The sequence below is a fragment of the Macaca fascicularis genome, chromosome X (assembly GCF_037993035.2).
Source record: "Macaca fascicularis isolate 582-1 chromosome X, T2T-MFA8v1.1".
In the NCBI taxonomy this organism is placed as follows: domain Eukaryota; kingdom Metazoa; phylum Chordata; class Mammalia; order Primates; family Cercopithecidae; genus Macaca; species Macaca fascicularis.
In genome coordinates this window covers 115,338,302-115,353,387 of record NC_088395.1, presented here as the reverse complement: position 1 = coordinate 115,353,387, position 15,086 = coordinate 115,338,302, and the positions used below count along the sequence as shown (strand labels likewise).

At 36.0% G+C, this 15,086-nt stretch overlaps 1 long non-coding RNA gene across 1 annotated transcript; it reads right to left on the bottom strand.

Moving 5' to 3' along the window:
- Nucleotides 1-12,086: 12,086 nt before the first annotated feature.
- On the bottom strand, nucleotides 12,087-14,588 carry LOC135969319 (uncharacterized). Its single transcript, XR_010584490.1, has 2 exons — nucleotides 13,935-14,588; nucleotides 12,087-13,361 (listed from the first exon to the last, which is right to left on the bottom strand). It is a non-coding gene; the product is annotated as an uncharacterized lncRNA (long non-coding RNA).
- Between the last annotated feature and the right edge of the window lie 498 nt (nucleotides 14,589-15,086).

The window sequence follows — 15,086 nt, the reverse complement described above, 5'->3', positions numbered from 1 at the left end:
GACAAACTTTGCATGTTCTGACATGGGAGCTAATTTGTGGGAGCTAATAAAATTAGTTCTGTCTATCTCTATGAGCTAAAACTACTGAACTCATGGAGATAAGAGAGGAGAATCATGGTTACCAGATGCTACGAAGTGTAGTTGGGAGGCAGGTGAGTGCGGATGGTTAATGGGTACAATAATATAGTTAGATAGAATGAATAACATATAGTATTCGATAGCACAAGGGGATGAGTACAATAATAATGTATCGTACTTTTTAAAATAACTAGAAGAGTACAATTGGATTGTTTGTAACACAAATGATAAATGCTTGAGGTACTGGATACCTCATTTATCCTAATATGATCATTACACATTGTATGCCTGTATCAAAATGTCTCATATATCCCATAAATATATACACCTACATTGTGCCCACAACAAAATTTTAATAAAATAAAGCGTCAAGTTTTTTTTTTATTTTGTTGTTGTTGTTTGCACATGGATTTCCAATTTTTTTTAGCACCATTTGTTGAAAAGATTACTCTTTCCCGATTCAATTGCCTTTGCACCTTGTTTCTGGTCTCTATCTTTTGTCCGTTGATCCATATGTATGTTATTTCACAAATATCACACTGTCTTGATTACTATAAATTTATAGTGAATTTTGAATTCAGGATGTGAGCCCTCCTACTTAAATCTTTTTCAAAGTTGTTTTGGCTATTCCAATTTATTTCCTACATAAATTCTAGAAAATGACTTGTTGATATCTACAAAAGATCTTGCTAAGATTTTTATTGAAAATGCATTGAATCTATGGATAAGATTAGGGAGTTTCAACATATTAAGACTACTGAGTCTTTCAATCCATGAACATAAAATATTTTTCTATTTCTTTAGGTCTTCATTTCATCAGTCTTTTGTAGTTTCCAACGTACAGATCATGCACATATTTTATTAGGTTTATATGTAATATTTCACAGGACTTGGTGCCATTGTATCACAGGTTTTCGGAACCTTTGTAGCTTCTTTGGCAATTCAATATCTTTAAAAACATGGGCTTCTGGACTCATTACTTCTTCTCAGTCTCAGGAGGGAGTAAGCACATACAATGATCTTTTCTAGAGCTAGTTTTTAATCCGATCTCTGATATTTTATTTATTAGTCTCTGTGTTTCTCCTTACTCTTTCTATCTCAACCTAATGGTGGATACCAGGAGGTCATCTAAAATAAGTTTTAGTGGTAAGAAAATTCCCTTACTTTAATTTTTGCTAGATCCCATCATCAGGAAGAGAACTCTTAAATAGACCCTCCTAAAAAAATACTTGCGGCCAAAAATTTCTCTCCTTCTAATATTGTCTTATTGATTATCACAGTTTCATTTTGTAATATTAAAAGTAATTGTTTTTTTTCATCTCTGCATGTTCTGCAAGTAAAATTAGATTGTAAACTACAAGCATAGCTTGCCTCCTTTTTGGCTATCACTGGATTGCACTGTGTCCCTTGTAAGAAAATTTAGTAGTTAAAAGCAGCACAAAGTACGAGATGCACCAACATTATGAGTTTTCAAAAACCATTTCCTCTAATACTGAAGGCTCAGTTAGCAGCATGTGGTCGGACTTGCAAGATATCCTAGGTGACTGTTACCTTTAACAAAAGTGTACCAGCTTTCTGGTATGAAAAATCTGTCCTTGCCACCTGCTGTCTAACCACTTCCAGTTTTCCATGATGTTCAGAGGCAATGAATTTTCTCTTCCACATGCAGAGAGAATAATTATAACTAAAATCAATAACCCTGATATTAGAGAAGATGTTGAACTATGAAATAATAGGATGCTATTTAAAAATAGGGAACAGAAAAAAAAAACTTTTCAAAGATGAAAAAATATGAAAGCAGAAATGGAATACTCAACAAGAATGGAGTAAAAGACCTGGAAAATAGGACAGCAAATAAAACTCAAGGACTTCCTGTGTCTGAATAAACTGAAAGCATATTTAGAAAATAGGTGGAAAATATATGGTTGAATTAGTGCTACTAACAAAAAATTCAATAGCCAAAAATAATATTAATTCCAAGAAGAATACAAAGTAATAGAGGAAATGGAAAATATCCTAGTATGTTACCTGGCTCACCTGTTAATTGCATTTGCATAGTCAAAACAATGTAAACAGTATATCTGCAGTGCAAAAATGAAGGGACGGGAAGGGTGCATGTGTGTGGAGTGTATATGAGTGTCTATGTATCTATGTGAAATAGAGCAAAATACTGATCTTTCATAGAGAGAAGTTAACAGATACCTAAACGTGAACAGTCACGACATAACAATGCAAACACTTAGTTTAGAAATAATAAGCTAAGAATCAAAGATAAAGGCATAAGAGATGAATATGGTTGCCTCCGGAGAGGAGGAAATGGGGGAAGAGGGCTGTTGTTTTTATAATAATCTTTGTAGAGCTACATAATTTTTTAAAACATGACCCCAAATGCAGCAAAAACAACAACATAAATATAAGCCTGCCAGGATGCTACGCATAAGTGTAATTCCAAATTAAATAAGCACTAGAGCTTCCCACTCCATGTTTTCCATGGGTGTTGATCATCGGCTACTATGGAGAGCCTGATGGCCTTTTGTAACATTTTTATTAATGTCTTCTTTTAGTCCCCTCACCTAACTTTAAATGGCAAGACAGTATCTTGGCAAATGAAATGAAAAGGATAGATGAAAGCAGGTATGATCATCTTCAGAGAGGAAATAATAACCAAGGAGAACAGAGGAAACATTTCAAGGGCATTCTGAATACGAAAACTTCAAACAGTGTAGCATTGGATATCCAGCTGAGAAATAACAGTAGCAGAAGACACATCAGTTTGGTTTGTTTAGCTATCAGAGACTGAATGTCTGTTTCCAAACAAAGTTTCTAGGGTAACACAATAATAATCTGAAAAAAGATTCTCATAAAGCTACAAATCACCTTCATGCGTGTTCTGCTTCTGTGCAACGGACTCCTATAGTCCCGCTTGAACATGAAGATACCTAAAACCATCATTTAATTCATATTATGTATGATAGCATTCATCATAAAAAAGTTTGATACTATATTTGGAACTAAGTAGGACAAAACTTCCTCCGTTGCTTTCAGATGCTCCTTTTACCTATCCTTCTGCAACCTAATCTCCAGAGTTACACAGTAATTTTACAATTTAAAAAAAAATTTTTTTAATAAAATGATAATCATTAGTTACCTAGTACATGAAGGTACTTAATAAATATTTGATAAAATATTGAAAACAGACCTGGGAAAGTAGTGTGGAATTTGACAAAAAAATTAAATTGGTAGTATTTTTAAAAATATCAAATACATTTCAAGATTAGGGTGATAATAGGAATAATGATAGAGAAATATATGAGAATGATATAGTCATGCTGAAAATGACAAGGGCTAGTATTTATGTTCATATAGTTGTTTGTGTAAATAATATTAAAAATAACATCAAACTGTTCAAACATTCTGCTTCACTGATTACAGCTATATCAGTTCTGCCTTATCCTCTGAAACCCCCAGTGGATGCCTGAAACCATAGATAGTGCTGAACCCTCTATCTGCTGGGTTTTTTTCCTGTACATCCATACCTATGACAAAATTTAAGTTATAAATTAGACAGAGTAAGAGATTAACAATAAGAACTCATGATAATATAGAACAATTATAACAAAATGCCAGCATCACTTATATTGCATGTTGGGGTTATTATTAAGTCAAATAAGGGTTACCTGAACACTAGCAGAGCAATACCATGGCAGTCAATCTTATCACCCAGATGGTTACTAAGTGACTAACAGGTGGGTAGAATAGACACTGTGGATATGCTGGACAAAGGAAGGATTCATGTACTGGAATGGATGGAGTGGGATGGCACAAGATTTTAACATGCTACTCAGAATGGTGTGAAATTTAAAACTTATAAATTATTTATTTCTGGAATTTTTCATTTGATAATTTCTGATTGTGGTTGACCACAGGTAACTGAAACTACAGAAAGCAAAACTACATATGAGAGGGGACTACTATACAAAATCACATGTGTGTACACAAAAAGATGGGGAAAATGAAGTTACATAGAGTTTAATGTTCAATGGGTTCTATTTTCTGTAAAAATGTTTAAGTGCATAAGAGCTCCACTAAATCTCTTCATGCCAAACACCTAGGAGTTAGCTTTGATTCGCTCCTGTCCCTCACAATCTAAACCCAATCCTGTTGCAAGTTCTGTAGACCTTACCTTCCAGATACATTTCAAGTTTGTGCAATTATCTCTACCTCCACTACTAACACCATTGTCTAAGCCATCTTTATCTAGAGCACTAAAATATTCTTCTAGTTGATCTCTCAGCTTCCACTTTTGGCCACCTACAGTTCAAGTGGCAGCCAGAGTCCCCTTTTAAAACATAATCCAGGTAATCTCATTCTCCTGCTACAGTATCTCCAGAAGCTACCTATTGCACTTTGAATAACCTCCAGCCTCTTTGCCTGTCCCATAAACCCCTCCCTGATGTGGCCCCTGTATCTCTGATTATACTATGTTAAAGTAAACTGGCCTTCTTTTTGTTCCTCCAACATTCCAAGCTCATGAAGGCTTTTATACCTTTGCACTTTCTGTTCCTCTGCCTGGAATTCTTCTTCTGATCTTTGCATGGCTAGTTTCTTCTTGGCATTTGGGTCTCAGAACAATGTCTTCTCCTTTGGAAGAGACCTTCCCTGAATACCCAATATAGTCAAATTATCCATCATATCACCCAGTTCCATTTTAATCACAGCATTTGTCACCACTTGATATTTTCTTATTTGTTTATGTATTTGGCTACCCCCTTACTGGAATATAAACTAAACTCCATAAGAGAATAAAGACCTTATCTGTCTTATTCATTGCCGTATCTGCAGTACCTTAAACACTAACTGGAACATATCTGAACTGCAATAAATGTTTTTGAATAAATGAATGGAAGAAAAAAGGGATGAAAACAAAATTGTAGTTTATTTTAAGATGTTCCATTGTTACATTTTTTGTTCTGAAAGCACAGTGAAACATTCTCTGTGGAAATGATTCAAAATAAGAAACAAACTGAACATACAGAAACCAGAGAGTATGTATCTGTCCTCTTCCTCCCTGTCTCAGAAACATTAGAAACCACTGGGCCCTAACCTCTCATTTTTTAAAGAGTAAACTGGGATTAAATGGCCTACTTAAGATCACACAGCTAATATGTGGCAGAAATGGGACTAGAACCCATCTCCCCTGAGTTCCAGTAGAGTGCTTTTTCCATACCTTTCTTGTTACTAAAGATCAATATTGTGGTCATTATCAAATACTGGTTCCATTATGGCATAACAAAGGTCAAATGGCAGTCCAACTAGTTAGCGAGGAGACATGAAGGGTTAAAGAAAGTTTTATTAATACTTATGGGGATGTACTTGAAATTGTAAAACAAAGATAAATCATACATGTACAATTCTTATGAAAGAGGAACACTTAGCCAAAGCTGAATAAAGATCTCTAGAAATTAGAACCTGTATTTAGCAATACAGTTGCTAAAAATAATTTGTAACACTGTAAACTATGACAATGATTAAATTTTAATATATGAGACTTGCAATTCAAAGAAAGATTATGGAGAGGAAATCAGTTCGTACTTTGAGTAACAGAAATATATTTCTCAAATATTATGTCATGCTATTATTTTAGGCATAAGCCTATAGTTCTAGTAAATTCAGTGGGTTTTAGTTTGTTTTGTTTAAATTTAGGGTAGGTAAGAATACCAAATTGAATTGGATTCAACTTAAATTGAATGTCTGTAGAATGAATAATATTTCAAGATTCCAAATCACACCTGCTTTCAAATTTATAGTTAAATCATTTTAATTGTACAAACACCCTAAAAACTTACAATAAATGGCTATTACTGCCTCCAGATGGTATACATTACAAAACAGGAGGCTGTTATATCTATCTTCTAGCATATGCTTTCGGGTATAAAATGGATGAGACAAAGGAGTCACAAGCTGTCAGAATGTGACATGTATGCATTTGCAAATCAAGCAAAAGTATTAGGTGACTAACCAGAGTTATGCTACGCAGGGAGCATGAAAGCCAGACAACAGATTGTCCCTATCCTCAAGAAATATATAATCTTGTTGATGAGAAAAAATTACACTAAAACCGCAATTATATTGTACACACATATACGCAGACAAAATCAGAAAACGAATAAGCTTCAAGAAAAAAAGCTTCCTGGATAAATATCAACTTGTACAATTAGATACTTTGAATAAGATTTCTCCGTTTACACGTCTCACTTTTTGCAGTACTCTCAGCTTTGATTCTATAACACCTTGAAGATTCCAAGGGAGTGCTGAACCATGTGACAAAAGTCTTCAGGTAGACCTTAATCTTTCAAGAAATCTTTTTAGGTAGACAAAGCACTTTGCTTCGTTTGGTTTTTTATTTTTTAATACTGAAAGCACCAATTTTATTTTCCAAGGGACACTTCCTTTCAGACGCAAATGTCAACCATTTCTTAAACAATGTATTCAAATGTTGACATTATTCCTTTCCGAATGCTAATTAGGAAAAAGAAAAAAATGATTTACTTGTTTCTTAATTTTGAATCAGTGTGAAGTATTAATATGCTTCCCTCTTTGGACCAGATTTTGCCTTAAGGTTTCTATTTTGTTTTATGTTGCAAAATATATCATACATTCAGAAAAGTACATAAGTACATATATGCAGTTTAAATAATAACTATAAACTGAATGTCCAAGTAACTATGACTCGGGTTAAGAAATACAATCCTAGGTATTTTTAATGCAGTCACAGAAGGAAGAGAGCAGTTCACTATGAGAGTCTAAATTTCCTTGTTCCATCATCACAAATGAAAGTTTTCCCTCCTTATTTCTCTTTTGATTTCTTAGTCTCAAATCTCAAATCCTGAAAAGAATAAGCACTAATATTTTGCCTCCTAACTCCTGAACTCAAATCATATTCTTTATATAATAATTCATGGTCCTCCGTGATAATGAATTTAAGAAGAAGAAACAACATATAATTAATGAATAAAACATTTTAAACTTATGCTGCTGCTATTTTTATAATTATAATTTAATGTCCTGTATTGCTGTCTTTTTAGATAAACCTTATGTGAAAAATTTTGACAAAGAGGGATGATTAACAAGCCTAAAGAAAATGTATTCTCTAACATGACTCTCAGCTGCAGTGGCCCTAAATACTGAAAAGTGTATTGAATCACTGATATTTCACCTTCTGCAAAAAATAATACATTGTCCTCTGAGCTCATCACCTTATGTAGTATTTTGCATTTAGGTCAAATCTTTCATTCAACAAGTAGTTACTGAGTTCGATGCAGTAGTAGACACCATGAAAGGGCAAACAAAAGTAGAAAAATGCAATCCCTGCCCTCAGGAGGGCTTACAAAACATTTGGGAGGATAAAGCATCCACTCAGGAGGCAAATGAAAAGTACTTACAATTCATAAACAATCATCTGACAGTAAAATAAAGACTGAATACAGAAACTCAGGAAACTTAAAATGGTTGTATTTCAAAAGCAGTTTGTAAAATGATTGCTTCAAACTCAAGAACACATTTTACCAACAGAAACATTTTGAATAAATGCCGATTGAATTTATATATTTGCCAAAAGAAACTCATTTAACTCACAATATATGAAAATTCTGTCTGCATGTTTGCTATGAAAATACAATAAAAAGAAAAAGTGTTGCAATACTAACAATTAGACAAACACTGGAAAATAAAAATGATTTCAAACTAGGCTTATAAAATATATCTGGACATATTTTGAATGCTGATGATTGAGAAAGAGCATGTTTAATTAAAGCAGATAGATGAAGATTTCTGTATAGATTCTTAAGGGGATCCTCTGCAAAAGCACTTGTGATCCTTGAGGTATCTCTATTTCAAAACTTTTTTTTTCATTTCCATTCACTCCTTCAACATATATTTACTGAGAGTAGTATCTAGCATGTGTCAGGCACTGTTCTTGGCACTGCGAATACAAGGTAAGTATACATGGAGAATATATGGGAATACAGGGAGTTTATATTTTAGTGGAAGAAATGAGAAACAAAAAAAAAAATGGTATCAGGAACTGCTAAGTGCTTTTCCTTAATGGAGGTTTATCATTACCATTACCCTAAGACCAATATTAAGTTTATACTTACAACCTTACATGATCAAGGTTAAAATTTCTCTTTGTTCCTAAATGGAACTAAAGACAGGAGAGGGAAATCTATGGGTACAGACATTTCCTGCGGTTTCTGACAACCACTGCAAGATGGGAAAGAAATATGTGTGAGAAAAAGATTTGCTGACCTGTGATAGATGAGGAAAACAATGGGCATGATATTTTTGAGGGGGAAGAGATGTTAAGTTGGGCAAAAGTCACCAAGTCTTGCCATCAGTCATGGAGAGCTTTGGCATGCTTGCAAGTGATTTGGAGGAGGAGGTAGTCTGCACTGACGTTTGAGACCAGTCTTGAACATCGTTGTTCTTCTCTTTCCCTTCTCCTTTGTCCCTCTCTTCTCCTTTGTCCCTCCCTCCCTGCCTTCTTCCTTCTTTCCTTTCCTTCCTTTAATCCCCTTTCCTTCCCTTCCCACTTCCCTCCCTCCCACTCTTCTTTTCTCCTTCCTTCCTTCCTTGAAGCAAACATGTACTGATAATTGCCAGACTGTTTTACCAAGCATTAATTCCTGGTCCTCGAGGAGCATATAGCCTAGAATCGTGTTCTCAACTCTGGGATTAGTTATATCCAGGCGTGGTAATTTTAACTATTTAACAAACTGTGTAGCACAAGCCAACCAATGAGAATGTATGTCAGTCAAAATTTGAGTGTGGAATCCTGGAAGCCCCTTAATGTGCCAGTAGTTAACCTTGTAGTTGCTGGATAGTGGAGAGGTAGAAGGTCCTAACCGAGGTGCGGTAGTAGCCAGGACAGTGGGTGGGCAAGACTACTCAGCAGGGAGTAGTTTCAGGGCAGTAGCTATTTACTAAGTGGTAGAAAAGTATTCGTTATTTTACCAATGACTATCACTTAACAATGATATGTCTGTATGGATGAATACCAACTAAATCCTTAGCTCCACCTACATCCAGTGCTTAAAGAGATTGGCTGTGGGATTATGTGATGGAGGAAACCTTTTTCTGGGTCTTGATCTTAGTCTTGAGAAAGATGATTGGCATCAATTGGTGATGAGGAAAAAGAGGGAAACAGCTTAAGTAAAGGTGGAAATTGATAAATCATATACAGCATGCCATTAAGAAACCAACCTATATGGAGGTGTGAGCAGCAAGAATGTATTGTAGTAGAATGGGAGGCAAATTTGGAAGAAAAGATTGTATACAGCAAGAGAGAAAAAGAGGTTGGTTGTGGTGTCAGTGGAGAACAGGGAAACATACTAGGGTTGGTTATTTATTTCTGATATAGCAGAAAAGGGGGGAGGGGGGCTTCTGTATGTCCTTGAGCAGGGAGTTGTATGATGAAAGGAACATATGAAAGGAAATATTCTGCTGGCTATATGAAGAAGAGACTGAAGGATGCTAAAGCCAGTTTAAGAAGTTACTTTGGCAATTCTGGTAGAGTTAATTATGGCATGGACAAGGATGGTGACTATGAAAGTGAAACAAAGGGTTCAATCTGACAGACATGGCAGGACCATGTGAGGAGTGGAGAGAGGGGAATCAACAAGAAACATAATATATATTATCCTAAATATGACAGCTGGCTTTCTAAATATCCAAAGAAAAACATAAGTCTATGATACTAACTCCTTTAAAATAATATATTTAACTATGTAATTATCCTATTTAATTTAAAAAATAAAGATTCTAACTTTTGAAGTCAAGGCAGTATGAATTGATAGGCTTTTCACACTAAGAAAAATGCTGCTATATGATATTAATAAGGAAGAACATAGCATTAAGCTAAATTTTCTATTGTTGATTTATATTAGCATAGAGAACATATATGATGTTAAATCATTGAAATTTATGTGAAACCTAGCAGACCTCATTGTTCTGATGTTTATCTTACTTAGTAAAAGTTATTTCCAAATGAAACTTTTATCTTTTGAAGATGGGAAGAAATGCTTGATTTTTAACTAAGTTAATTTTAAGTTGACTCTTAAGATAACAGGAAAGCTTTAGGAGCCTAATTAAACCACGTATTTGCTCTAATTACTTTCGCTGGAGACTGCTAGGAAACAAAGGCAGCAAACAGACCTGTTCTGTGTGCAGCAGTCAGGCATTTGATGCTTGTTTTCTCCAGCAGAGGTTTTGAGTAGCACAGAAGTAAAGCTGAGAAGCAAAGCCATCATCTGCAAACAGTGGCTGCAGCCACAAATCACAGGGCAGCCCTTATTCCTGCATAGTGTAGAAAGCATCTTTCACTCTACGTGATTTATGTCCCAACACAGAGAAGCAATCGTCATCACTAACATGATTTTTTAATATCAAGGGTAGCACCACATTTTTATCAACATAATTGGACGTTAGCTCATGAAGCTTATAGAGTTAACACTTACAAGATAATTTATACATGGGGCAAGAATAATAGTTCTTTTATACTGGTTACTTTTCCTCTTAGGTTTTATTCTCTTGAATAATGTAATCCATATTTAATATAACAGCTTAATTTTTAAACTAAATAAATCCACACTTCAATTACCCATTTTTAGTACAAGTTGAGTTTAGAACATTCATGATCATGTATGTAAGAAAAGAAGCAGATGAATTTTTTGTTATCACTGACAAGTCAATTCAAACAACTGCTTTCTTAAAACAGGATTCACAGGAAATTCCTTTTAAAAGCACACATCATTAAAGGCATATATTTCTTCATTAGTTGGAATCGGTGTTAAAGATATTGTGGCTATTTATCCATTTACATTAGTTTATAGGCGTAAAATGCCAGTTACAATGCTTCTGTTTTTTATCCCTTGAGTTGAATTGGCAAACTGAAACAAGAACTATTTTTTAAGTCTTATTATTTATTATCTGTTGTTTTAAAAATCTGTATTTCAGACTCTTTGTGCAGATTCCAAACTTTACAGTTGTAATAAATGAATATGCAAGGCAACTTTAGCCTTCTGGGATAAACTGTCCTACAATAAAAACAAAAACCAAAAAAAAAAAAAATAAGAGACAGGAATCTATAACCAAAAGAGGCTAGAGCATTAAAGCCACCATCTGGTGAGTTCAAGCCAAATAAAAATTCTCTATATTTTGCCTAAACCATCTAGATATCTGTTTTACTTTGCCTATGAGAATCTGACCTAAACTAAATGACTATTCTATATCATTAAGTTGTCCAGGAAAATGAAAATTTAAATATATGTCCGACAAGCTCTAGCATCTGGTACAATTCAGTAATGCTGGTCTGCTCTACAGAGCTTCAGTGTTGAGATAACATTAGGACTGAGAAGGCTTGGTTGACCTATAGGAAGAAAATAATGTTCTAGTCAGACATTCTCCCTGTTTACAAGTACTCATGCTTGCCAGATTATCTTCCACTGTAGGAAATATACAAAGTAAAATTCCTCTGTGAAGCATCTCACTATAGCTCTAATTCCACTTTGCTGCAGCCAAATAATATACCCTTGGTACAAAATGATCAGCACTGTTCATCTTTCACTGTAATAGTTTAGAAATTATTTTCACACTTTTTTTTAACACATTGATTAATGCTTGATATTTCCCCTTAAAATAGAAAATGTCTCATAAAGTATTATTTCAGAGTGATAAAATTTAACTAGTTTAGATGCTCTCTTATAATTTGTTGACAAGAGAAGAAACATTTCTCCTTTTAAAAGAGCATATAAGCTGAAATATATGAGATCTTTTAAAAGAAGTTTAAAAGTGACCATGGTGACATTTGTATCAACAGCTCCCTTTCAAACTGTGTTACAAACCACATTGTGCCAAATTTACATATCTTTCAAAACAGAAGAGAATCAGGTTAAATGTGATTTTTAAAGTCAACAGAGTAGGAAAAAAAAAAACTTGCAACAAATACCACAGAGTTTTAATGTATTTATTATGTAAACAAGTTAAACATAAGAAGAAAATACTAAGAATACAATAGACAACACAAAGAACACATTATAGGAAATAATACAATGTCAGTAAATATATATAAATGTTTCATCTCACTAGTAAAAAAAAAAAAAAAAAAGCACATTGAAAGAATAGTGCAGGCCGGGCACGGTGGCTCAGGCCTGTAATCCCAGCACTTTGGGAGGCTGAGGCAGGTGGATCACGAGGTCAGGAGTTCAAGACCAGTCTGGCCAACATGGTGAAAACCCTTCTCTACTAAAAATACAAAAAGTAGCTGAGCATGGTGGTGGGCACCTGTAATCCCAGCTACTTGGGAGGCTGAGGCAGGAGAATTGCTTGAACCCAGGAGGCCGAGGTTGCAGTGAGCTGAGATCACGCCATTGCACTTCAGCCTGGGTGATAGGATAAGACTCCATCTCAAAAAAAAAAAAAAAGAATAGTGGAATACCATTTCACTCATCTTATCTCTGATTTTTTAAAAATAAGAATGTCCAAAGTGACAATCAGTCTGGTGATAGTGTAAACTAATATGATATTTTTGAAAAATAATGTATTAAATATTCATATCTTTTAGCCTACTAATTCCAGTGCTCAGTTTTTACCCAATGGGAATTTTAAAAGGCTGTAGATACAAGATATTCATTGACATGTTATTTACAATACTGAAAAAAATGAAAACAAATGCCCCAAAGTAGATGATTAATTACATTAATATACATTAATTGTGTTGGATAACATGTTGCTTTTAAATGATATTTAGGCTGATGCATAATAATATGGGAAAATATTGTATAATGTTAAGTGAAAAGAACAGGATGCAAAATTATATAAATTGTAAGCCTACTGCTCTTTGTAAAAACTCTATATGTACAGGAAAAAGGACATGAGGATTAAAAAATCTCCAGTATTTTCCCATTTGTTTTAATATTCATTTTGATATTTTCAATGTCATGTTATTAGTCAAAGCACTTTCAAATGTGTTGCCTTATTTGTCACATTTCTCTTTAAAAAAAAAAAAGAGAAGAACCTTGTGCTTGGAAAGACTTATAAAATATCCTAATGACTATCAAACAAAATCCCAAATGAGAGCATTTGTTATCATTTTGGTTATAAATGCAGGGAATCTTGTATGTATGTGACTACGCAGCTGAAATATGTAACAGTCACAGACAGGGCTCTCAGCATCCACTCTGGTTCTGCCTCTAGCTCCCTTCCGAAACCACGGCTGCTTCCGGCACCTGTGAATATATTGCACTTATAAACCATTTGCAGCAGAGGGAATGTTATTGAATGTTTGTAATATCTGGGGGACAACCAAAACCAATTTTTCTTTCTCTTAAATTATAGCATCAAAAAGGAGCCATTTATTCAAATACGTGTGTTCTGTTTCTAACAGAGAGCAAATTCTTAAGAGGGCAGAGATACGGTTTATTTTTATGATATACACATTGCCTAGTTTACTGTGGGATTTTATAAAATAGTACCCTTTGCCGTATCAACCCTAGAGCAAGGGTGAACTGACATTCCATTCTTTCAGAGAGAAATGCTGTTATTTCCTCCTGTCCCTCCATTCCTCTTTGCAAACGTGGTCACTCCTTTGATAATTCACGACCCATCTCCACCATTAAGAGTCTGAAATCCTAGTCAAGGAATAACTGGGGTGGTGGGGGAGAGAGGGAGAGGAGTCTAAAATTCTAGTCAAGAAATAACTGGGGTGGTGAGGGAGAGAGGGGGGCGGGGGGGGAGAGAGAGAGAGAGAGAGAAAGGGGGAGAGAGAGAGAGAGAGAGAGACTTCAGGAGGTTGCACTTACACTCTGGCAGTTTTTCCAGAAATTAGGGAGGCAGCAGCTCTTACTTTTGTGATGTCAACTTGTAGACTGAAATGCATCAAAGCTCCTCACCTTCTTCTTGTTGACGCGAGGGATGTGAAATGCGCTCTAGAATATGCATTCAGCGTGGTCCTTTGTTCTAGGTATGAGCTTTTCTTTTTCTAAAGTTTTTCGGTCTCGCTCAAGGAAAGGAAAGCAATATTTTGAGATTCTTTTAAAGGCACCTTCCAAAGCATTTCCCACAGAAAAATACCTCACAGCCCAACACTGGTTATTTCAGTAAGAATCGAGTCCAATCTTTTCCAATATGGCTGTATACATTGCAGGCCCCCAAATTTGTGCTTTCGTAGTCATCGTTAATCAAATAGGCAGAAACACTGTATTTAGGGAACCTGTGTTTCGTGGGCTAGAAGTGCATTCTGATTAATAAAGATCATGTTCATTTTGAATTCATCGTGGTTATTCGTGTGCCTTAGAGTCGCGGGCTTCGTCAGGGGTGGAGCGGGCTCGGAAGTGCCTGCAGCGCGGTGGGAAGCGGGTCTGAGCGCCCGGGTCATCAACCCGCTTTCAAGGGGTGCCGACACTTTTTCCCAAGAAGCTCGACCAGCCGCCGTGAGCGACTGGAAAGAATAAACCAGACTGTGACAGGAACAGAGAATGTATGTGATTGACAGGGAATACCAGGGCACCCGACTCCGTCCCGGGTCACCATGGCTCTGGGATTTGCACGAGTTTACCACCACCATTAACAGCTATTTGCGTAAGGTTGTTTACCGCCTGAGAGCGCCACAAGCCGACAGCGAAGCCACTTTGGGACCCCAGCCACGCCCCCTCTCCCCTCTCACCCCTCCCTCCCGCCAAACTAATGAATTCGGGACTGCCTTCTTGCCGGACCCTCCCATTGGCTCCTATTCCAGCCAATCAGAGCCTTGCAACAGTTTCACCTGGCTCCCGCTTCCCAAATAAACAAACAAACCGTCCGGCGACTGTGCGGGCTCTGCACCCCGGCGCCGCCGGCACTGCTTGCGCTCCGCGCCCCCCCCACCACCTCCCACCAATGGGGCCCCGACTGTGGCGCCCTCTCCCAGCCCTGATAGCCGGCCGCTTTCTCCTCTGCCCCTCCAGGCCTTCTCC